The sequence below is a fragment of the Brassica napus genome, unplaced genomic scaffold, assembly GCF_020379485.1.
Source record: "Brassica napus cultivar Da-Ae unplaced genomic scaffold, Da-Ae ScsIHWf_3092;HRSCAF=3906, whole genome shotgun sequence".
NCBI classification, from domain to species: Eukaryota; Viridiplantae; Streptophyta; class Magnoliopsida; order Brassicales; family Brassicaceae; genus Brassica; species Brassica napus.
In genome coordinates, this window is record NW_026016327.1 from 1 (window position 1) to 21705 (window position 21705).

Below are 21705 nucleotides of genomic sequence, written 5' to 3' on the forward strand. Positions count from 1 at the left end.
GCTTCACTGCGGAGTTCTGATGGGATCCGGTGCATTAGTGCTGTATGATCGCACCCGTCAGTACATCACTCTCGTTTCTATATATATTTTCGGGCCAATCCAAGTGCAAGCCGTGGGGCCCACATGTTTCTGGCCGTTTTGTTTCGAGCGAAAAAGTGCGTCGAGGTTAATGGTGTAAGAAAGCATCAAAAACACCCTGAGAATCGCTTTCGATCTTTGCGTGCCATAACTTTCCGCAGCCCGTTTGAGGTCAAAATGGCTGAAATTTGAGCCCGAAAAATTGGCGCCGTCTATAACCGCCCATCTTGGTTTCTGGGGCTTTTCCGAATGGTGCTATGGGCGACGTAGTTCCTCACGGTTCAAAAGTTATGAGGTTTCAAGTTTGGATCGTTTTAGGCTGAACAAAAGTAAAAAAATAAAAGGAGTGCAACACGAGGACTTCCCGGGAGGGGTCCACCAATCCTAGTACTACTCTCGCCCAAACGCTTCACTACGGAGTTCTGATGGGATCCGGTGCATAGTGCTGGTATGATCGCACCCGTCAGTACATCACTCTCGTTTCTATATATCCTTTTTGCGGCAATCCAAGTGCAAGGCCGTGGGACCCACATGATTTCTGGCCGTTTGTTTCGAGCGAAAAAGTGCGTCGAGGTTAATGGTGGTTCAGAAAGCATCAAAAACACCCTGAGAATCCGTTTTCGATCTTTTTACGTGCCATAACTTTCTGCAGCCCGTTTGAGGGTCAAACGGCTGAATTTGAGCCCGAAAAATTACGCCGTCTAATTCACCACCAATCGGATTCTGGGGCTTCCGAAATGGTGCTATGGGCGACGTAGTTCCTCACGGTTCAAAAGTTATGGGTTTTCAAGTTTGGACTCGTTTTAGGCTGAAAAAAAAAGTAAAAAAATAAAAAGGAGTGCAACACGAGGACTTCCCGGGAGGTCACCAATCCTAGTACTACTCTCGCCCAAGCACGCTCACTGCGAGTTCTGATGGGATCCGTGCATTAGTGCTGGTATGATCGCACCCGTCAAGTACATCATTCCGTTTCTATATATCCTTTTCTCGGCCAATCCAAGTGCAAGCCGTGGGGCCCACATGATTTTCTGGCCGTTTTGTTTCGAGCGAAAAAGTGCGTCGAGGTTAATGCTGTTAAGAAAGCATCAAAAACACCCTGAGAATCCGTTTTAGATATTTTTTACGTGCCTTAACTTTTCGCACCCGTTTGAGGGTCAAACGGCTGAATTTGAGCCCAAAAAATTGCGCCGTCTATTCAACGCCCATTGTGGTTTCTGGGGCTTTCCGAAATGGTGCTATGGGTGACGTAGTTCCTCACGGTTCAAAAGTTATGAGGTTTTCAAGTTTGGACTCGTTTTAGGATGAAAAAAAATAAAAAATAAAAAGGAGTGCAACACGAGGACTTCCCGGAGGTATGATGAAGCAACTGCGAGTTCATATCCTAAGTATGGTATTGTGAAGATGAAGCAATAAATATCTAGAGGTTGAAGATGAAGCAATAAGATATGGAAATGAAACAATAAGAAACAAGAGGGAATTAGGCGAGTTCAAATGAAGCATGAGCTGTTTTGCCTTGTGTTCCAAGTCTGTCCCCTAGGTGAAGTACAAGACAAAGATAAGGAAACTGAATCACAATAATCAGAAGGAGATGTCTTTTGCTGTGTGGGACAAACAAGAGAGAGGAGCCGTTGGAGTGTGCAGATGGCACATGAAGGATCAGCTCACATGGGTTGGTTAAGGTTCCAAGTCAATGGAGATGTTTAGGACATGTCACTGTCCGGGACCAGCCTGCACAAGATCAGACTTGTCCTCTTCTCACCTTGTTTATTATTTGTCTAGTTTATTATATCTCATGTACTTGTAACCTCTTTATATATGGGATGTTCCCATAAACAAATCAAGCAATGGAATAAGAGATTCTTCTTCATATTCTCTCATTTGCAATACTCTCTCTCTCTCTTTCTTATTTTTACTCAAACTCCTTAATCTCTTTGATCTTATCACATAAACCATCTCATAAATCACTAATTCTCACATGGTATCAGAGGCTATTAAGCTCTTGAAACCTATTTCTTCCGCAAACCTTTACTCTGATTATTTCTTACAAAAATATTTTCTATTTTCTCTCACCATTCTTGAACTGTTCTTGAGTTGTTCTTGATGGATTCTGGAGAAAATTCAAAAATGTTTGTGATTCCAGCTACCCTTAAGGGAGCTAACTACCTGTTGTGGGCAAGACTTGCTAAGACAGCTCTTGGTGGCAGAGGCTACTGGGATATTGTTGAAGAAGGCAAGAACCCAAAGAAAACAACCCTAGGAGAGGATGGTAGAGAAGTGGTGGTGAGTGAAGCTGGCGACAAGAAGAAGAATCAAGAGGACCTCATGGTGCTGTCTATTCTTCAGTCCAGCCTTGATGCTCCACTCCAGGAAGCTTATGGCTACTGTGAAACCTCCAAAGACCTATGGGATACACTCAAGAAGGTCTATGGAAACCAGTCCAACATCAGTAGGGTGTTTGAGGTCAAGAAGGCTATCAATACTCTAAGTCAAGAGGACAATGACTTTGATAAACACTTTGGGAAGTTTAGATCCCTGTGGGCTGAGCTAGAGATGCTAAGGCCAGCAACCATTGATCCAGATGTGTTGAATGAAAGGAGAGAACAAGACAAGGTGTTTGCTCTTCTCTCTACTCTCAACCCTGGATACAATGACCTCATCAAGCATATCCTAAGAGACAAGGAACTCCATCCCTTGAAGAAGTGTGTGCTCGGATTCAAAAGAACAAGGATCAGTGGGGCTCTTTGGAGGCAAGCGAGACTTGGTACTTGCAAACCAAGCTGAAGGAGTTGCAAATAAAGGTACCTACAAGACTGAAGACAAGAAGGTGTGGACATGCGATCATTGCAAGAAGAGAGGCCATGGAAAGGACAAGTGCTGGATCCTCCATCCTCACCTCAAGCCACAGAAGTTCAGAGCCAACTACAATGATACAAGAGCCAACTTCTCTGGTGACATGGGAGAGCCATCTACTCCAGCAAGCATGCGCCCAGCTCCAGCAGGTGGTGAAGGCAAAGCAATGACGTCTAGTGGCAACCTGACCTTGAGGAACAATCAAGATGAAGTCATCAGGCGCTCTGACATTGAGCTCTCATCAAACTCCTCAAAGAAAATCTGGTAACACACTTGGTACCTCTTTACATGCCTCCACTTGTGGTATCTTGCTGAATGCTTTAACTGAACCTAAAATTACAAAACCATTGGTTATAGATTCAGGGGCAAGTCACCACATGATTAGTGATCTTAGCTTAATTAAAAATATTGTTCCTGCCCTAGGAATGTTATGATAGCTAATGGAGAGAAAGTACCAATCAAAGGTGTAGGTGATCTTAGGCTATTTGATAAAGATTCTAAAGCTTTCTACATGCCTAGTTTTACCTCTAACTTGTTATCAGTTAAAAGAGCCACTAATGACTTGAATTGTAGTGTTACTTTCACTCCTAATGATGTCTACTTTCAGGATATTGAAACTAGTAGGTTGCTTGGCAAAGGTGTAACCAAGGGAGACTTGTACTTACTTGAAGACACTAAGCTCTCAGCCGATTTATCTTATGCTCTAAATTCCATTTCTACTTTACCTAAAGATGTATTATGGCATGCTAGATTAGGACATCCCCATTCTCGTGCTTTGAACATCATGCTTCCTAGTATTTTTTAAAAGTGATTGTGAGGCTTGTATCCTAGGCAAACATTGCAAGAGTGTGTTCCCTAGATCAAGTACTATTTATGAAATTGCTTTGACTTAATCCACTCTGATGTATGGACAGCTCCATGCATATCTAGAGAACATCATAAGTATTTTGTGACCTTTATAGATGAAAAATCAAAGTATACATGGATCACATTATTACAATCTAAAGATAGGGTCTTAGAAGCTTTCATAAATTTTCAAAACCATGTATCTAACCACTTTAATGCCAAGATTAAGATTTTGAGATCAGATAATGGAGGAGAATACACAAGCAATGCTTTCAAACAACACTTAGCCAAACATGGGATGATCCACCAAACTAGCTGCCCATATACTCCACAACAAAATGGTGTAGCTGAGAGAAAGAATAGACATCTCATGGAGGTGGCAAGGAGTATGATGTTCCACACAAGTGTGCCCAAACGTTTCTGGGGAGATGCAGTCCTAACAGCATGCTATCTAATCAATAGGATCCCACAAAAGTCCTTCAAGATCAATCTCCTTATGAGGTACTTAACAAAAACAAATCATCTATAGATCATATGCGTGTGTTTGGGTGTCTTTGTTTTGTTTTGATACCAGGAGAACAAAGAGATAAGTTGTCAGCTAAGAGCACAAAGGCAATCTTTATTGGATACTCTCCCCACCAGACGGGCTATAAGTGTTATGTACCAGAGACCAGGAGGGTCTTAATCTCAGAGATGTGAAATTTGTGGAATCTAGAGGCTACTATGATGGAAAGAGTTGGGAAGAGGTAGAGAACCTGTCCCACTCAGCCTCGGATAGAGCTAACAACCTAAGGAGAGTAATGGAAAGACTTGGAATCAGTATACACCAAGATCAAGGAGCCACTACACCTGAGGCCACTCAATCCACGCCATCTACTGAGGTTGATACTGATGTGATTGAGATTCCTCACCTTGATCATGAGGGGGACAATCAAGCTGAACACTATCAAGAGGATTCAGCAAGTCATGATCAAGCTGAGCATCATACACAAGAGGAGCAGGATCATCACGTGACTCAAGAGGAGCCAGTAGTGATTGCAAGCCAGCCTCAGCCTAATATTGATCAAGCTGCAACTGAGGAAAGTAGTTCACAGCCGGCTCCAAGAAGAAGTTCTAGGATAAGAAAGCCGGTTGATCTAAATTGGAACAATATAGGGTCTACTTCAATGCTCAAGCTGTGGCTCATCCCATACAAGGAGTGTGCTCTCTAGCTCATTATCCCAAGAACATGTGGTGTTTATTGGAGAGTTGGATCAGGAATACATTCCAAGGTCTTATGAGGAAGCTATGGAGCATGAGGAATGGAAAGAATCAGTGGGCAGTGAGACTAATGCCATGATCATCAATGATACATGGTATGAAGCTGAACTACCTAAAGGCAAGAGAGCTGTAACAAGCCGCTGGATCTTCACCATCAAGTACAATGCTGATGGGACAGTAGAGAGGCGCAAGACAAGGCTAGTAGCAAGAGGCTTCACTCAAACATAGGAGAAGATTATCTAGATACCTTTGCACCAGTTGCTAAACTTCACACCATAAGGATAATCCTATCCTTGGCTGTCAACCTAGAGTGGGATCTATGGCAAATGGATGTGAAGAATGCTTTCCTACAAGGAGAACTAGAAGATGAGGTCTACATGAGGCCACCTCCTGGCCTAGAACACCTAGTGAAACCTGGAAATGTTCTTAGACTCAAGAAGGCTATCTATGGATTGAAACAATCACCTAGAGCATGGTACCACAAGCTAAGCACCACACTCAATGGAAGGGGCTTTGTGAAATCTGAGGCAGATCATACTCTCTTTACACTCACCAGCAAGCAAGGGATTGTTGTGATCTTAGTATATGTTGATGATATCATCATCACCGGGAGTGACAAAGAAGGTATACTCTTAACTAAAGCTTTCCTTAAATCATCTTTTGATATCAAAGACTGGGAGAGTTAAAGTACTTTCTAGGAATTGAGATGTGCCGATCCAAGGATGGGCTATTCTTATCCCAAAGAAAGTACACACTTGATCTTCTGAATGAGGCAGGTGATCTAGGAGGAAGAGCAGCCAAGACTCCACTAGAAGATGGGTATAAGGTGCTGCGTGAGGGGGAGATTGAAGACAAGCCCTATACTGATGTGCAACACTATAGGAGAATGGTGGGAAAGTTGATATACCTCACCATCACCAGCCTGATGTATGCTTTGCAGTCAACCAAGTAAGCCAGCATATGCAAGCTCCCAAGATACACCATTGGAACATGGTTGAGAGAATCCTAAGATACCTAAGAGAGGCGCCAGGGCAAGGAGTATGGATGGGATGCAACAAAAGCACAGAGGTAGTTGGGTATTGTGATGCTGATTGGGCAGGGGACAGAGTGGATAGGAGATCCACCACAGGCTATTGTACATTCATTGGAGGCAATCTTGTTACTTGGAAGAGCAAGAAACAGAAGATAGTGTCATGCTCAAGTGCTGAAGCTGAATATAGGGCAATGAGGAAGCTCACTAATGAGTTGATCTGGATCAGGAACCTACTTCAAGACTTGGGTATAGAGACATCAACTCCAATCACCATGCATTGTGATAATCAAGCTGCAATACACATAGCTTCCAACAGTGTGTCCATGAGAGAACTAAACACATTGAGGTGGACTGTCATAAAGTTAGGCAAGCAGTGGAACAAAGGATCATCTTACCTTGCTACACAAGGAGTGAGGATCAACTAGCTGACATCTTCACTAAGGCTGCAAGCACCAAGGTTTGCGGGTTCATACATTCCAAGTTAGGACTCGTAGATCTTTCACAACACTGATCCTCTTAGCCATGAAGTGTTCTACTCTTTTCCTTGGCTTGGTTTTTATCCCATGAGGTTTTCCAAGCTAAAGGTTTTAATGAGGGAATGCTTCATGGTTTCCAAGCTAGACCAGTCCCTATGGTCAAGCTTGAGGGGGAGTGTGAAGATGAAGCAATAAATATCTAGAGTGTATGAAGATGAAGCAATAAGATATGGAAATGAAACAATAAGAAACAAGAGGGAATTAGGCGAGTTCAAATGAAGCATGAGCTGTGTTGCCTTGTGTTCCAAGTCTGTCCCTAGGTGAAGTACAAGACAAAGATAAGGAAACTGAATCACAATAATCAGAAGGAGATGTCTTTTGCTGTGTGGGACAAACAAGAGAGAGAGCCGTTGGAGTGTGCAGATGGCACATGAAGGATCAGCTCACATGGGTTGGTTAAGGTTCCAAGTCAATGGAGATGTTTAGGACATGTCACTGTCCGGACAGCCTGCACAAGATCAGACTTGTCCTCTTCTCACCTTGTTTATTATTGGTCTAGTTATTATATCTCATGTACTGTAACCTCTTATATATATGGGATGTTCCATAAACAAATCAAGCAATGGAATAAGAGATTCCTTCTTCATATTCTTCATTTGCAATACTCTCTCTCTCTTTCCTATTTTTACTCAAAAACTCCTAATCTCTTGATCTTATCACATAAACCATCTCATAAATACTATCTCACGGTATGATCGCACCCGTCAGTACATCACTCTCGTTTCTATATATCCTTTTGCGGCCAATCCAAGTGCAAGGCCGTGGGGCCCACATGATTTTCTGGCCGTTTTGTTTCGAGCGAAAAAGTGCGTCGAGGTTAATGGTGTTAAGAAAGCATCAAAACACCCTGAGAATCCGCTTTCGATCTTTTTACGTGCCATAACTTTCTGCAGCCCGTTTGAGGGTCAAAACGGCTGAATTTGAGCCCGAAAATTACGCCGTCTAATCACCGCCCATCGTGGATTCTGGGGCTTTCCGAAATGGTGCTATGGGCGACGTAGTTCCTCACGGTTCAAAAGTTATGAGGTTTTCAAGTTTGGACTCGTTTTAGGAAAAAAAAAAAATAAAAAAATAAAAAGGAGTGCAACACGAGGACTTCCCGGGAGGTCACCAATCCTAGTACTACTCTCGCCCAAGCACGCTTCACTGCGGAGTTCTGATGGGATCCGGTGCATTAGTGCTGGTATGATCGCACCCGTCAGTACATCACTCTCGTTTCTATATATCCTTTTGCGGCCAATCCAAGTGCAAGGCCGTGGGGCCCACATGATTTCTGGCCGTTTTGTTTCGAGCGAAAAGTGCGTCGAGGTTAATGGTGTTAAGAAAGCATCAAAAACACCCTGAGAATCCGCTTTCGATCTTTTTTACGTGCCATAACTTTCTGCAGCCCGTTTGAGGGTCAAAACGGCTGAATTTGAGCCCGAAAAATTACGCCGTCTAATCACCGCCCATCGTGGATTCTGGGGCTTTCCGAAATGGTGCTATGGGCGACGTAGTTCCTCACGGTTCAAAAGTTATGAGGTTTTCAAGTTTGGACTCGTTTTAGGCTGAAAAAAAATAAAAAAATAAAAAGGTGCAACACGAGGACTTCCCGGGAGGTCACCAATCCTAGTACTACTCTCGCCCAAGCACGCTTCACTGCGGAGTTCTGATGGGATCCGGTGCATTAGTGCTGGTATGATCGCACCCGTCAGTACATCACTCTCGTTTCTATATATCCTTTTCGCGGCCAATCCAAGTGCAAGGCCGTGGGGCCCACATGATTTTCTGGCCGTTTTGTTTCGAGCGAAAAAGTGCGTCGAGGTTAATGGTGTTAAGAAAGCATCAAAAACACCCTGAGAATCCGCTTTCGATCTTTTTTACGTGCCCATAACTTTCTGCAGCCCGTTTGAGGGTCAAAACGGCTGAATTTGAGCCCGAAAAATTACGCCGTCTATTCACCGCCCATCGTGGATTCTGGGCTTTCCGAAATGGTGCTATGGGCGACGTAGTTCCTCACGGTTCAAAAGTTATGAGGTTTTCAAGTTTGGACTCGTTTTAGGCTGAAAAAAAATAAAAAAAATAAAAAGGAGTGCAACACGAGGACTTCCCGGGAGGTCACCAATCCTAGTACTACTCTCGCCCAAGCACGCTTCACTGCGGAGTTCTGATGGGATCCGGTGCATTAGTGCTGGTATGATCGCACCCGTCAGTACATCACTCTCGTTTCTATATATCCTTTTCTCGGCCAATCCAAGTGCAAGGCCGTGGGGCCCACATGATTTTCTGGCCGTTTTGTTTCGAGTGAAAAAGTGCGTCGAGGTTAATGGTGTTAAGAAAGCATCAAAAACACCCTGAGAATCCGCTTTCGATCTTTTTTACGTGCCTTAACTTTCTGCAGCCCATTTGAGGGTCAAAACGGCTGAATTTGAGCCCGAAAAATTACGCCGTCTATATCACCGCCCATCGTGGATTCTGGGGCTTTCCGAAATGGTGCTATGGGCGACGTAGTTCCTCACGGTTCAAAAGTTATGAGGTTTTCAAGATTTGACTCGTTTTAGGCTGAAAAAAAAATAAAAAAATAAAAAGGAGTGCAACACGAGGACTTCCCGGGAGGTCACCAATCCTAGTACTACTCTCGCCCAAGCACGCTTCACTGCGGAGTTCTGATGGGATCCGGTGCATTAGTGCTGGTATGATCGCACCCGTCAGTACATCACTCTCGTTTCTATATATCCTTTTCGCGGCCAATCCAAGTGCAAGGCCGTGGGGCCCACATGATTTTCTGGCGTTTTGTTTCGAGCGAAAAAGTGCGTCGAGGTTAATGGTGTTAAGAAAGCATCAAAAACACCCTGAGAATCCGCTTTCGATCTTTTTTACGTGCCATAACTTTCTGCAGCCCGTTTGAGGGTCAAAACGGCTGAATTTGAGCCCGAAAATTACGCCGTCTAATCACCGCCCATCGTGGATTCTGGGGCTTTCCGAAATGGTGCTATGGGCGACGTAGTTCCTCACGGTTCAAAAGTTATGAGGTTTTCAAGTTTGGACTCGTTTTAGGCTGAAAAAAAAATAAAAAAATAAAAAGGAGTGCAACACGAGGACTTCCCGGGAGGTCACCAATCCTAGTACTACTCTCGCCCAAGCACGCTTCACTGCGGAGTTCTGATGGGATCCGGTGCATTAGTGCTGGTATGATCGCACCCGTCAGTACATCACTCTCGTTTCTATATATCCTTTTTTCGGCCAATCCAAGTGCAAGGCCGTGGGCCCACATGATTTTCTGGCCGTTTTGTTTCGAGCGAAAAAGTGCGTCGAGGTTAATGGTGTTAAGAAAGCATCAAAAACACCCTGAGAATCCGCTTTCGATCTTTTTTACGTGCCATAACTTTCTGCAGCCCGTTTGAGGGTCAAAACGGCTGAATTTGAGCCCGAAAAATTACGCCGTCTAATCACCCCCATCGTGGATTCTGGGGCTTTCCGAAATGGTGCTATGGGCGACGTAGTTCCTCACGGTTCAAAAGTTATGAGGTTTTCAAGTTTGGACTCGTTTTAGGCTGAAAAAAAAATAAAAAAATAAAAAGGAGTGCAACACGAGGACTTCCCGGGAGGTCACCAATCCTAGTACTACTCTCGCCCAAGCACGCTTCACTGCGGAGTTCTGATGGGATCCGGTGCATTAGTGCTGGTATGATCGCACCCGTCAGTACATCACTCTCGTTTCTATATATCCTTTTTCGGCCAATCCAAGTGCAAGGCCGTGGGGCCCACATGATTTTCTGGCCGTTTTGTTTCGAGCGAAAAAGTGCGTCGAGGTTAATGGTGTTAAGAAAGCATCAAAAACACCCTGAGAATCCGCTTTCGATCTTTTTACGTGCCATAACTTTCTGCAGCCCGTTTGAGGGTCAAAACGGCTGAATTTGAGCCCGAAAATTACGCCGTCTATTCACGCCCATGTGGATTCTGGGGCTTTCCGAAATGGTGCTATGGGCGACGTAGTTCCTCACGGTTCAAAAGTTATGAGGTTTTCAAGTTTGGACTCGTTTTAGGCTGAAAAAAAAAATAAAAAAAATAAAAGGAGTGCAACACGAGGACTTCCCGGGAGGTCACCAATCCTAGTACTACTCTCGCCCAAGCACGCTTCACTGCGGAGTTCTGATGGGATCCGGTGCATTAGTGCTGGTATGATCGCACCCGTCAGTACATCACTCTCGTTTCTATATATCCTTTTTGCGGCCAATCCAAGTGCAAGGCCGTGGGGCCCACATGATTTTCTGGCCGTTTTGTTTCGAGCGAAAAAGTGCGTCGAGGTTAATGGTGTTAAGAAAGCATCAAAAACACCCTGAGAATCCGCTTTCGATCTTTTTTACGTGCCATAACTTTCTGCAGCCCGTTTGAGGGTCAAAACGGCTGAATTTGAGCCCGAAAAATTACGCCGTCTAATCACCGCCCATCGTGGATTCTGGGGCTTTCCGAAATGGTGCTATGGGCGACGTAGTTCCTCACGGTTCAAAAGTTATGAGGTTTTCAAGTTTGGACTCGTTTTAGGCTGAAAAAAAATAAAAAAATAAAAAGGAGTGCAACACGAGGACTTCCCGGGAGGTCACCAATCCTAGTACTACTCTCGCCCAAGCACGCTTCACTGCGGAGTTCTGATGGGATCCGGTGCATTAGTGCTGGTATGATCGCACCCGTCAGTACATCACTCTCGTTTCTATATATCCTTTTGCGGCCAATCCAAGTGCAAGGCCGTGGGGCCCACATGATTTTCTGGCCGTTTTGTTTCGAGCGAAAAAGTGCGTCGAGGTTAATGGTGTTAAGAAAGCATCAAAAACACCCTGAGAATCCGCTTTCGATCTTTTTTACGTGCCATAACTTTCTGCAGCCCGTTTGAGGGTCAAAACGGCTGAATTTGAGCCCGAAAAATTACGCCGTCTATTCACCGCCCATCGTGGATTCTGGGGCTTTCCGAAATGGTGCTATGGGCGACGTAGTTCCTCACGGTTCAAAAGTTATGAGGTTTTCAAGTTTGGACTCGTTTTAGGCTGAAAAAAAATAAAAAAATAAAAAGGAGTGCAACACGAGGACTTCCCGGGAGGTCACCAATCCTAGTACTACTCTCGCCCAAGCACGCTTCACTGCGGAGTTCTGATGGGATCCGGTGCATTAGTGCTGGTATGATCGCACCCGTCAGTACATCACTCTCGTTTCTATATATCCTTTTCTCGGCCAATCCAAGTGTAAGGCCGTGGGGCCCACATGATTTTCTTGCCGTTTTGTTTCGAGCGAAAAAGTGCGTCGAGGTTAATGGTGTTAAGAAAGCATCAAAAACACCCTGAGAATCCGCTTTCGATCTTTTTTACGTGCCATAACTTTCTGCAGCCCGTTTGAGGGTCAAAACGGCTGAATTTGAGCCCGAAAAATTACGCCGTCTAATCACCGCCCATCGTGGATTCTGGGGCTTTCCGAAATGGTGCTATGGGCGACGTAGTTCCTCACGGTTCAAAAGTTATGAGGTTTTCAAGTTTGGACTCGTTTTAGGCTGAAAAAAAAATAAAAAAATAAAAAGGAGTGCAACACGAGGACTTCCCGGGAGGTCACCAATCCTAGTACTACTCTCGCCCAAGCACGCTTCACTGCGGAGTTCTGATGGGATCCGGTGCATTAGTGCTGGTATGATCGCACCCGTCAGTACATCACTCTCGTTTCTATATATCCTTTTCTCGGCCAATCCAAGTGCAAGGCCGTGGGGCCCACATGATTTTCTGGCCGTTTTGTTTCGAGTGAAAAAGTGCGTCGAGGTTAATGGTGTTAAGAAAGCATCAAAAACACCCTGAGAATCCGCTTTCGATTTTTTTTTACGTGCCTTAACTTTCCGCAGCCCGTTTGAGGGTCAAAACGGCTTAATTTGAGCCCAAAAAATTACGCCGTCTATTCACCGCCCATCGTGGATTCTGGGGCTTTCCGAAATGGTGCTATGGGCGACGTAGTTCCTCACGGTTCAAAAGTTATGAGGTTTTCAAGTTTGGACTCGTTTTAGGCTGAAAAAAAAATAAAAAAATAAAAAGGAGTGCAACACGAGGACTTCCCGGGAGGTCACCAATCCTAGTACTACTCTCGCCCAAGCACGCTTCACTGCGGAGTTCTGATGGGATCCGGTGCATTAGTGCTGGTATGATCGCACCCGTCAGTACATCACTCTCGTTTCTATATATCCTTTTTCGGCCAATCCAAGTGCAAGGCCGTGGGGCCCACATGATTTTCTGGCCGTTTTGTTTCGAGCGAAAAAGTGCGTCGAGGTTAATGGTGTTAAGAAAGCATCAAAAACACCCTGAGAATCCGCTTTCGATCTTTTTTACGTGCCATAACTTTCTGCAGCCCGTTTGAGGGTCAAAACGGCTGAATTTGAGCCCAAAAAATTACGCCGTCTAATCACCGCCCATCGTGGATTCTGGGCTTTCCGAAATGGTGCTATGGGCGACGTAGTTCCTCACGGTTCAAAAGTTATGAGGTTTTCAAGTTTGGACTCGTTTTAGGCTGAAAAAAAAATAAAAAATAAAAAGGAGTGCAACACGAGGACTTCCCGGGAGGTCACCAATCCTAGTACTACTCTCGCCCAAGCACGCTTCACTGCGGAGTTCTGATGGGATCCGGTGCATTAGTGCTGGTATGATCGCACCCGTCAGTACATCACTCTCGTTTCTATATATCCTTTTCTCGGCCAATCCAAGTGCAAGGCCGTGGGGCCCACATGATTTTCTGCCGTTTTTTTCGAGCGAAAAAGTGCGTCGAGGTTAATGGTGTTAAGAAAGCATCAAAAACACCCTGAGAATCCGCTTTCGATCTTTTTTACGTGCCATAACTTTCTGCAGCCCGTTTGAGGGTCAAAACGGCTGAATTTGAGCCCGAAAAATTACGCCGTCTATTCACCGCCCATTGTGGATTCTGGGGCTTTCCGAAATGGTGCTATGGGCGACGTAGTTCCTCACGGTTCAAAAGTTATGAGGTTTTCAAGTTTGGACTCGTTTTAGGCTGAAAAAAAAAATAAAAAAATAAAAAGGAGTGCAACACGAGGACTTCCCGGGAGGTCACCAATCCTAGTACTACTCTCGCCCAAGCACGCTTCACTGCGGAGTTCTGATGGGATCCGGTGCATTAGTGCTGGTATGATCGCACCCGTCAGTACATCACTCTCGTTTCTATATATCCTTTTTCGGCCAATCCAAGTGCAAGGCCGTGGGGCCCACATGATTTTCTGGCCGTTTTGTTTCGAGCGAAAAAGTGCGTCGAGGTTAATGGTGTTAAGAAAGCATCAAAAACACCCTGAGAATCCGCTTTCGATCTTTTTTACGTGCCATAACTTTCTGCAGCCCGTTTGAGGGTCAAAACGGCTGAATTTGAGCCCGAAAATTACGCCGTCTAATCACCGCCCATCGTGGATTCTGGGGCTTTCCGAAATGGTGCTATGGGCGACGTAGTTCCTCACGGTTCAAAAGTTATGAGGTTTTCAAGTTTGGACTCGTTTTAGGCTGAAAAAAAAAATAAAAAAATAAAAAGGAGTGCAACACGAGGACTTCCCGGGAGGTCACCAATCCTAGTACTACTCTCGCCCAAGCACGCTTCACTGCGGAGTTCTGATGGGATCCGGTGCATTAGTGCTGGTATGATCGCACCCGTCAGTACATCACTCTCGTTTCTATATATCCTTTTGCGGCCAATCCAAGTGCAAGGCCGTGGGGCCCACATGATTTTCTGGCCGTTTTGTTTCGAGCGAAAAAGTGCGTCGAGGTTAATGGTGTTAAGAAAGCATCAAAAACACCCTGAGAATCCGCTTTCGATCTTTTTTACGTGCCATAACTTTCTGCAGCCCGTTTGAGGGTCAAAACGGCTGAATTTGAGCCCGAAAAATTACGCCGTCTAATCACCGCCCATCGTGGATTCTGGGGCTTTCCGAAATGGTGCTATGGGCGACGTAGTTCCTCACGGTTCAAAAGTTATGAGGTTTTCAAGTTTGGACTCGTTTTAGGCTGAAAAAAAATAAAAAAATAAAAAGGAGTGCAACACGAGGACTTCCCGGGAGGTCACCAATCCTAGTACTACTCTCGCCCAAGCACGCTTCACTGCGGAGTTCTGATGGGATCCGGTGCATTAGTGCTGGTATGATCGCACCCGTCAGTACATCACTCTCGTTTCTATATATCATTTTTGCGGCCAATCCAAGTGCAAGGCCGTGGGGCCCACATGATTTTCTGGCCGTTTTGTTTCGAGCGAAAAAGTGCGTCGAGGTTAATGGTGTTAAGAAAGCATCAAAAACACCCTGAGAATCCGCTTTCGATCTTTTTTACGTGCCATAACTTTCTGCAGCCCGTTTGAGGGTCAAAACGGCTGAATTTGAGCCCGAAAAATTACGCCGTCTAATCACCGCCCATCGTGGATTCTGGGGCTTTCCGAAATGGTGCTATGGGCGACGTAGTTCCTCACGGTTCAAAAGTTATGAGGTTTTCAAGTTTGGACTCGTTTTAGGCTGAAAAAAAAAAAAAAATAAAAAGGAGTGCAACACGAGGACTTCCCGGGAGGTCACCAATCCTAGTACTACTCTCGCCCAAGCACGCTTCACTGCGGAGTTCTGATGGGATCCGGTGCATTAGTGCTGGTATGATCGCACCCGTCAGTACATCACTCTCGTTTCTATATATCCTTTTCTCGGCCAATCCAAGTGCAAGGCCGTGGGGCCCACATGATTTTCTTGCCATTTTGTTTCGAGCGAAAAAGTGCGTCGAGGTTAATGGTGTTAAGAAAGAATCAAAAACATCCTGAGAATCCGCTTTCGATCTTTTTTACGTGCCATAACTTTCTGCAGCCCGTTTGAGGGTCAAAACGGCTGAATTTGAGCCCGAAAAATTACGCCGTCTATCACCGCCCATCGTGGATTCTGGGGCTTTCCGAAATGGTGCTATGGGCGACGTAGTTCCTCACGGTTCAAAAGTTATGAGGTTTTCAAGTTTGGACTCGTTTTAGGCTGAAAAAAAAATAAAAAAATAAAAAGGAGTGCAACACGAGGACTTCCCGGGAGATCACCAATCCTAGTACTACTCTCGCCCAAGCACGCTTCACTGCGGAGTTCTGATGGGATCCGGTGCATTAGTGCTGGTATGATCGCACCCGTCAGTACATCACTCTCGTTTCTATATATCCTTTTCTCGGCCAATCCAAGTGCAAGGCCGTGGGGCCCACATGATTTTCTGGCCGTTTTGTTTCGAGTGAAAAAGTGCGTCGAGGTTAATGGTGTTAAGAAAGCATCAAAAACACCCTGAGAATCCGCTTTCGATTTTTTTTACGTGCCTTAACTTTCCGCAGCCCGTTTGAGGGTCAAAACGGCTTAATTTGAGCCCAAAAAATTACGCCGTCTATCACGCCCATCGTGGATTCTGGGGCTTTCCGAAATGGTGCTATGGGCGACGTAGTTCCTCACGGTTCAAAAGTTATGAGGTTTTCAAGTTTGGACTCGTTTTAGGCTGAAAAAAAATAAAAAAAAAAAGGAGTGCAACACGAGGACTTCCCGGGAGGTCACCAATCCTAGTACTACTCTCGCCCAAGCACGCTTCACTGCGGAGTTCTGATGGGATCCGGTGCATTAGTGCTGGTATGATCGCACCCGTCAGTACATCACTCTCGTTTCTATATATCCTTTTGCGGCCAATCCAAGTGCAAGGCCGTGGGGCCCACATGATTTTCTGGCCGTTTTGTTTCGAGCGAAAAAGTGCGTCGAGGTTAATGGTGTTAAGAAAGCATCAAAAACACCCTGAGAATCCGCTTTCGATCTTTTTACGTGCCATAACTTTCTGCAGCCCGTTTGAGGGTCAAAACGGCTGAATTTGAGCCCAAAAAATTACGCCGTCTAATCACCACCCATCGTGGATTCTGGGGCTTTCCAAAATGGTGCTATGAGCGACGTAGTTCCTCACGATTCAAAAGTTATGAGGTTTTCAAGTTTATACTCGTTTTAGGCTGAAAAAAAAAAATAAAAAAATAAAAAGGAGTGCAACACGAGGACTTCCCGGGAGGTCACCAATCCTAGTACTACTCTCGCCCAAGCACGCTTCACTGCGGAGTTCTGATGGGATCCGGTGCATTAGTGCTGGTATGATCGCACCCGTCAGTACATCACTCTCGTTTCTATATATCCTTTTCTCGGCCAATCCAAGTGCAAGGCCGTGGGGCCCACATGATTTTCTTGCCGTTTCGTTTCGAGCGAAAAAGTGCGTCGAGGTTAATGGTGTTAAGAAAGCATCAAAAACACCCTGAGAATCCGCTTTCGATCTTTTTTACGTGCCATAACTTTCTGCAGCCCGTTTGAGGGTCAAAACGGCTGAATTTGAGCCCGAAAAATTACGCCGTCTAGTCACCGCCCATTGTGGATTCTGGGGCTTTCCGAAATGGTGCTATGGGCGACGTAGTTCCTCACGGTTCAAAAGTTATGAGGTTTTCAAGTTTGGACTCGTTTTAGGCTGAAAAAAAAAATAAAAAAATAAAAAGGAGTGCAACACGAGGACTTCCCGGGAGGTCACCAATCCTAGTACTACTCTCGCCCAAGCACGCTTCACTGCGGAGTTCTGATGGGATCCGGTGCATTAGTGCTGGTATGATCGCACCCGTCAGTACATCACTCTCGTTTCTATATATCCTTTTCGCGGCCAATCCAAGTGCAAGGCCGTGGGGCCCACATGATTTTCTGGCCGTTTTGTTTCGAGCGAAAAAGTGCGTCGAGGTTAATGGTGTTAAGAAAGCATCAAAAACACCCTGAGAATCCGCTTTCGATCTTTTTTACGTGCCATAACTTTCTGCAGCCCGTTTGAGGGTCAAAACGGCTGAATTTGAGCCCGAAAAATTACGCCGTCTAATCACCGCCCATCGTGGATTCTGGGGCTTTCCGAAATGGTGCTATGGGCGACGTAGTTCCTCACGGTTCAAAAGTTATGAGGTTTTCAAGTTTGGACTCGTTTTAGGCTGAAAACAAAAGTAAAAAAATAAAAAGGAGTGCAACACGAGGACTTCCCGGGAGGTCACCAATCCTAGTACTACTCTCGCCCAAGCACGCTTCACTGCGGAGTTCTGATGGGATCCGGTGCATTAGTGCTGGTATGATCGCACCCGTCAGTACATCACTCCCGTTTCTATAAATCCTTTTCTCGGCCAATCCAATTGTAAGGCCGTGGGCCCACATGATTTTCTTGCCGTTTTGTTTCGAGCGAAAAAGTGCGTCGAGGTTAATGGTGTTAAGAAAGCATCAAAAACACCCTGAGAATCCGCTTTCGATCTTTTTACGTGCCTTAACTCTCCGCAGCCCGTTTGAGGGTCAAAACGGCTGAATTTGAGCCCGAACAATTACGCCGTCTAATCACCACCCATCGTGGATTCTGGGGCTTTCCGAAATGGTGCTATGGGCGACGTAGTTCCGCACGGTTCAAAAGTTATGAGGTTTTCAAGTTTGGACTCGTTTTAGGCTGAAAAAAAATAAAAAAATAAAAAGGAGTGCAACACGAGGACTTCCCGGGAGGTCACCAATCCTAGTACTACTCTCGCCCAAGCACGCTTCACTGCGGAGTTCTGATGGGATCCGGTGCATTAGTGCTGGTATGATCGCATCCGTCAGTACATCATTCTCGTGTCTATATATCCTTTTCTCGGCCAATCCAAGTGCAAGGCCGTGGGGCCCACATGATTTTCTGGCCGTTTTGTTTCGAGCGAAAAAGTGCGTCGAGGTTAATGGTGTTAAGAAAGCATCAAAAACACCCTGAGAATCCGCTTTCGATCTTTTTTACGTGCCATAACTTTCTGCAGCCCGTTTGAGGGTCAAAACGGCTGAATTTGAGCCCGAAAAATTACGCCGTCTAATCACCGCCCATCGTGGATTCTGGGGCTTTCCGAAATGGTGCTATGGGCGACGTAGTTCCTCACGGTTCAAAAGTTATGAGGTTTTCAAGTTTGGACTCGTTTTAGGCTGAAAAAAAAAATAAAAAAATAAAAAGGAGTGCAACACGAGGACTTCCCGGGAGGTCACCAATCCTAGTACTACTCTCGCCCAAGCACGCTTCACTGCGGAGTTCTGATGGGATCCGGTGCATTAGTGCTGGTATGATCGCACCCGTCAGTACATCACTCTCGTTTCTATATATCCTTTTCGCGGCCAATCCAAGTGCAAGGCCGTGGGGCCCACATGATTTTCTGGCCGTTTTGTTTCGAGCGAAAAAGTGCGTCGAGGTTAATGGTGTTAAGAAAGCATCAAAAACACCCTGAGAATCCGCTTTCGATTTTTTTACGTGCCTTAACTTTCCGCAGCCCGTTTGAGGGTCAAAACGGCTTAATTTGAGCCCAAAAAATTACGCCGTCTATTCATCGCCCATCGTGGATTCTGGGGCTTTCCGAAATGGTGCTATGGGCGACGTAGTTCCTCACGGTTCAAAAGTTATGAGGTTTTCAAGTTTGGACTCGTTTTAGGCTGAAAAAAAATAAAAAATAAAAAGGAGTGCAACACGAGGACTTCCCGGGAGGTCACCAATCCTAGTACTACTCTCGCCCAAGCACGCTTCACTGCGGAGTTCTGATGGGATCCGGTGCATTAGTGCTGGTATGATCGCACCCGTCAGTACATCACTCTCGTTTCTATATATCCTTTTCGCGGCCAATCCAAGTGCAAGGCCGTGGGGCCCACATGATTTTCTGGCCGTTTTGTTTCGAGCGAAAAAGTGCGTCGAGGTTAATGGTGTTAAGAAAGCATCAAAACACCCTGAGAATCCGCTTTCGATCTTTTTTACGTGCCATAACTTTCTGCAGCCCGTTTGAGGGTCAAAACGGCTGAATTTGAGCCCGAAAATTACGCCGTCTAATCACCGCCCATCGTGGATTCTGGGGCTTTCCGAAATGGTGCTATGGGCGACGTAGTTCCTCACGGTTCAAAAGTTATGAGGTTTTCAAGTTTGGACTCGTTTTAGGCTGAAAAAAAAATAAAAAAATAAAAAGGAGTGCAACACGAGGACTTCCCGGGAGGTCACCAATCCTAGTACTACTCTCGCCCAAGCACGCTTCACTGCGGAGTTCTGATGGGATCCGGTGCATTAGTGCTGGTATGATCGCACCCGTCAGTACATCACTCTCGTTTCTATATATCCTTTTGCGGCCAATCCAAGTGCAAGGCCGTGGGGCCCACATGATTTTCTGGCCGTTTGTTTCGAGCGAAAAAGTGCGTCGAGGTTAATGGTGTTAAGAAAGCATCAAAAACACCCTGAGAATCCGCTTTCGATCTTTTTTACGTGCCATAACTTTCTGCAGCCCGTTTGAGGGTCAAAACGGCTGAATTTGAGCCCAAAAAATTACGCCGTCTAATCACCACCCATCGTGGATTCTGGGGCTTTCCGAAATGGTGCTATGGGCGACGTAGTTCCTCACGGTTCAAAAGTTATGAGGTTTTCAAGTTTGGACTCGTTTTAGGCTGAAAAAAAAATAAAAAAATAAAAAGGAGTGCAACACGAGGACTTCCCGGGAGGTCACCAATCCTAGTACTACTCTCGCCCAAGCACGCTTCACTGCGGAGTTCTGATGGGATCCGGTGCATTAGTGCTGGTATGATCGCACCCGTCAGTACATCACTCTCGTTTCTATATATCCTTTTCGCGGCCAATCCAAGTGCAAGGCCGTGGGGCCCACATGATTTTCTGGCCGTTTTGTTTCGAGCGAAAAAGTGCGTCGAGGTTAATGGTGTTAAGAAAGCATCAAAACACCCTGAGAATCCGCTTTCGATCTTTTTTACGTGCCATAACTTTCTGCAGCCCGTTTGAGGGTCAAAACGGCTGAATTTGAGCCCGAAAATTACGCCGTCTAATCACCGCCCATCGTGGATTCTGGGGCTTTCCGAAATGGTGCTATGGGCGACGTAGTTCCTCACGGTTCAAAAGTTATGAGGTTTTCAAGTTTGGACTCGTTTTAGGCTGAAAAAAAAAAAAAAAATAAAAAGGAGTGCAACACGAGGACTTCCCGGGAGGTCACCAATCCTAGTACTACTCTCGCCCAAGCACGCTTCACTGCGGAGTTCTGATGGGATCCGGTGCATTAGTGCTGGTATGATCGCACCCGTCAGTACATCACTCTCGTTTCTATATATCCTTTTTCGGCCAATCCAAGTGCAAGGCCGTGGGGCCCACATGATTTTCTGGCCGTTTTGTTTCGAGCGAAAAAGTGCGTCGAGGTTAATGGTGTTAAGAAAGCATCAAAAACACCCTGAGAATCCGCTTTCGATCTTTTTTACGTGCCATAACTTTCTGCAGCCCGTTTGAGGGTCAAAACGGCTGAATTTGAGCCCGAAAAATTACGCCGTCTAATCACCGCCCATCGTGGATTCTGGGGCTTTCCGAAATGGTGCTATGGGCGACGTAGTTCCTCACGGTTCAAAAGTTATGAGGTTTTCAAGTTTGGACTCGTTTTAGGCTGAAAAAAAGTAAAAAAAATAAAAAGGAGTGCAACACGAGGACTTCCCGGGAGGTCACCAATCCTAGTACTACTCTCGCCCAAGCACGCTTCACTGCGGAGTTCTGATGGGATCCGGTGCATTAGTGCTGGTATGATCGCACCCGTCAGTACATCACTCTCGTTTCTATATATCCTTTTCTCGGCCAATCCAAGTGCAAGGCCGTGGGGCCCACATGATTTTCTGGCCGTTTTGTTTCGAGCGAAAAAGTGCGTCGAGGTTAATGGTGTTAAGAAAGCATCAAAAACACCCTGAGAATCCGCTTTCGATTTTTTTTTACGTGCCTTAACTTTCCGCAGCCCGTTTGAGGGTCAAAACGGCTTAATTTGAGCCCAAAAAATTACGCCGTCTATTCATCGCCCATCGTGGATTCTGGGGCTTTCCGAAATGGTGCTATGGGCGACGTAGTTCCTCACGGTTCAAAAGTTATGAGGTTTTCAAGTTTGGACTCGTTTTAGGCTGAAAAAAAAAATAAAAAATAAAAAGGAGTGCAACACGAGGACTTCCCGGGAGGTCACCAATCCTAGTACTACTCTCGCCCAAGCACGCTTCACTGCGGAGTTCTGATGGGATCCGGTGCATTAGTGCTGGTATGATCGCACCCG

General features: G+C 45.6%; 29 non-coding genes and 2 pseudogenes across 29 annotated transcripts; all 31 read right to left on the reverse strand.

Moving 5' to 3' along the window:
* Positions 1-421: 421 nt before the first annotated feature.
* On the reverse strand, positions 422-540 carry LOC125603105 (annotated as a pseudogene).
* A 373-nt stretch (positions 541-913) lies between these two features.
* Positions 914-1029, reverse strand: LOC125603104 (annotated as a pseudogene).
* A 6652-nt stretch (positions 1030-7681) lies between these two features.
* On the reverse strand, positions 7682-7800 carry LOC125603117. The gene has a single exon (XR_007335250.1). It is a non-coding gene; the product is annotated as a 5S ribosomal RNA (ribosomal RNA).
* Positions 7801-8173: 373 nt separating this feature from the next.
* On the reverse strand, positions 8174-8292 carry LOC125603143. Its single transcript, XR_007335276.1, has one exon. It is a non-coding gene; the product is annotated as a 5S ribosomal RNA (ribosomal RNA).
* A 379-nt stretch (positions 8293-8671) lies between these two features.
* On the reverse strand, positions 8672-8790 carry LOC125603128. The gene has a single exon (XR_007335261.1). It is a non-coding gene; the product is annotated as a 5S ribosomal RNA (ribosomal RNA).
* Positions 8791-9170: 380 nt separating this feature from the next.
* LOC125603139 lies at positions 9171-9289 on the reverse strand. The gene has a single exon (XR_007335272.1). It is a non-coding gene; the product is annotated as a 5S ribosomal RNA (ribosomal RNA).
* A 377-nt stretch (positions 9290-9666) lies between these two features.
* LOC125603150 lies at positions 9667-9785 on the reverse strand. Its single transcript, XR_007335283.1, has one exon. It is a non-coding gene; the product is annotated as a 5S ribosomal RNA (ribosomal RNA).
* A 377-nt stretch (positions 9786-10162) lies between these two features.
* On the reverse strand, positions 10163-10281 carry LOC125603106. The gene has a single exon (XR_007335240.1). It is a non-coding gene; the product is annotated as a 5S ribosomal RNA (ribosomal RNA).
* A 375-nt stretch (positions 10282-10656) lies between these two features.
* LOC125603108 lies at positions 10657-10775 on the reverse strand. The gene has a single exon (XR_007335241.1). It is a non-coding gene; the product is annotated as a 5S ribosomal RNA (ribosomal RNA).
* Positions 10776-11153: 378 nt separating this feature from the next.
* LOC125603109 lies at positions 11154-11272 on the reverse strand. Its single transcript, XR_007335242.1, has one exon. It is a non-coding gene; the product is annotated as a 5S ribosomal RNA (ribosomal RNA).
* Positions 11273-11649: 377 nt separating this feature from the next.
* On the reverse strand, positions 11650-11768 carry LOC125603110. Its single transcript, XR_007335243.1, has one exon. It is a non-coding gene; the product is annotated as a 5S ribosomal RNA (ribosomal RNA).
* Positions 11769-12147: 379 nt separating this feature from the next.
* LOC125603111 lies at positions 12148-12266 on the reverse strand. Its single transcript, XR_007335244.1, has one exon. It is a non-coding gene; the product is annotated as a 5S ribosomal RNA (ribosomal RNA).
* Positions 12267-12646: 380 nt separating this feature from the next.
* Positions 12647-12765, reverse strand: LOC125603112. The gene has a single exon (XR_007335245.1). It is a non-coding gene; the product is annotated as a 5S ribosomal RNA (ribosomal RNA).
* A 376-nt stretch (positions 12766-13141) lies between these two features.
* On the reverse strand, positions 13142-13260 carry LOC125603113. Its single transcript, XR_007335246.1, has one exon. It is a non-coding gene; the product is annotated as a 5S ribosomal RNA (ribosomal RNA).
* Positions 13261-13638: 378 nt separating this feature from the next.
* On the reverse strand, positions 13639-13757 carry LOC125603114. Its single transcript, XR_007335247.1, has one exon. It is a non-coding gene; the product is annotated as a 5S ribosomal RNA (ribosomal RNA).
* A 378-nt stretch (positions 13758-14135) lies between these two features.
* Positions 14136-14254, reverse strand: LOC125603115. Its single transcript, XR_007335248.1, has one exon. It is a non-coding gene; the product is annotated as a 5S ribosomal RNA (ribosomal RNA).
* A 377-nt stretch (positions 14255-14631) lies between these two features.
* On the reverse strand, positions 14632-14750 carry LOC125603116. The gene has a single exon (XR_007335249.1). It is a non-coding gene; the product is annotated as a 5S ribosomal RNA (ribosomal RNA).
* A 377-nt stretch (positions 14751-15127) lies between these two features.
* Positions 15128-15246, reverse strand: LOC125603118. The gene has a single exon (XR_007335251.1). It is a non-coding gene; the product is annotated as a 5S ribosomal RNA (ribosomal RNA).
* A 378-nt stretch (positions 15247-15624) lies between these two features.
* On the reverse strand, positions 15625-15743 carry LOC125603147. Its single transcript, XR_007335280.1, has one exon. It is a non-coding gene; the product is annotated as a 5S ribosomal RNA (ribosomal RNA).
* A 374-nt stretch (positions 15744-16117) lies between these two features.
* On the reverse strand, positions 16118-16236 carry LOC125603119. The gene has a single exon (XR_007335252.1). It is a non-coding gene; the product is annotated as a 5S ribosomal RNA (ribosomal RNA).
* Positions 16237-16615: 379 nt separating this feature from the next.
* On the reverse strand, positions 16616-16734 carry LOC125603120. The gene has a single exon (XR_007335253.1). It is a non-coding gene; the product is annotated as a 5S ribosomal RNA (ribosomal RNA).
* Positions 16735-17114: 380 nt separating this feature from the next.
* LOC125603121 lies at positions 17115-17233 on the reverse strand. Its single transcript, XR_007335254.1, has one exon. It is a non-coding gene; the product is annotated as a 5S ribosomal RNA (ribosomal RNA).
* Positions 17234-17613: 380 nt separating this feature from the next.
* On the reverse strand, positions 17614-17732 carry LOC125603122. Its single transcript, XR_007335255.1, has one exon. It is a non-coding gene; the product is annotated as a 5S ribosomal RNA (ribosomal RNA).
* Positions 17733-18108: 376 nt separating this feature from the next.
* On the reverse strand, positions 18109-18227 carry LOC125603144. Its single transcript, XR_007335277.1, has one exon. It is a non-coding gene; the product is annotated as a 5S ribosomal RNA (ribosomal RNA).
* Positions 18228-18607: 380 nt separating this feature from the next.
* On the reverse strand, positions 18608-18726 carry LOC125603123. The gene has a single exon (XR_007335256.1). It is a non-coding gene; the product is annotated as a 5S ribosomal RNA (ribosomal RNA).
* Positions 18727-19102: 376 nt separating this feature from the next.
* LOC125603124 lies at positions 19103-19221 on the reverse strand. The gene has a single exon (XR_007335257.1). It is a non-coding gene; the product is annotated as a 5S ribosomal RNA (ribosomal RNA).
* Positions 19222-19598: 377 nt separating this feature from the next.
* LOC125603125 lies at positions 19599-19717 on the reverse strand. The gene has a single exon (XR_007335258.1). It is a non-coding gene; the product is annotated as a 5S ribosomal RNA (ribosomal RNA).
* A 377-nt stretch (positions 19718-20094) lies between these two features.
* Positions 20095-20213, reverse strand: LOC125603126. The gene has a single exon (XR_007335259.1). It is a non-coding gene; the product is annotated as a 5S ribosomal RNA (ribosomal RNA).
* A 376-nt stretch (positions 20214-20589) lies between these two features.
* LOC125603127 lies at positions 20590-20708 on the reverse strand. Its single transcript, XR_007335260.1, has one exon. It is a non-coding gene; the product is annotated as a 5S ribosomal RNA (ribosomal RNA).
* Positions 20709-21086: 378 nt separating this feature from the next.
* Positions 21087-21205, reverse strand: LOC125603129. Its single transcript, XR_007335262.1, has one exon. It is a non-coding gene; the product is annotated as a 5S ribosomal RNA (ribosomal RNA).
* A 380-nt stretch (positions 21206-21585) lies between these two features.
* LOC125603130 lies at positions 21586-21704 on the reverse strand. Its single transcript, XR_007335263.1, has one exon. It is a non-coding gene; the product is annotated as a 5S ribosomal RNA (ribosomal RNA).
* Position 21705: the final 1 nt, after the last annotated feature.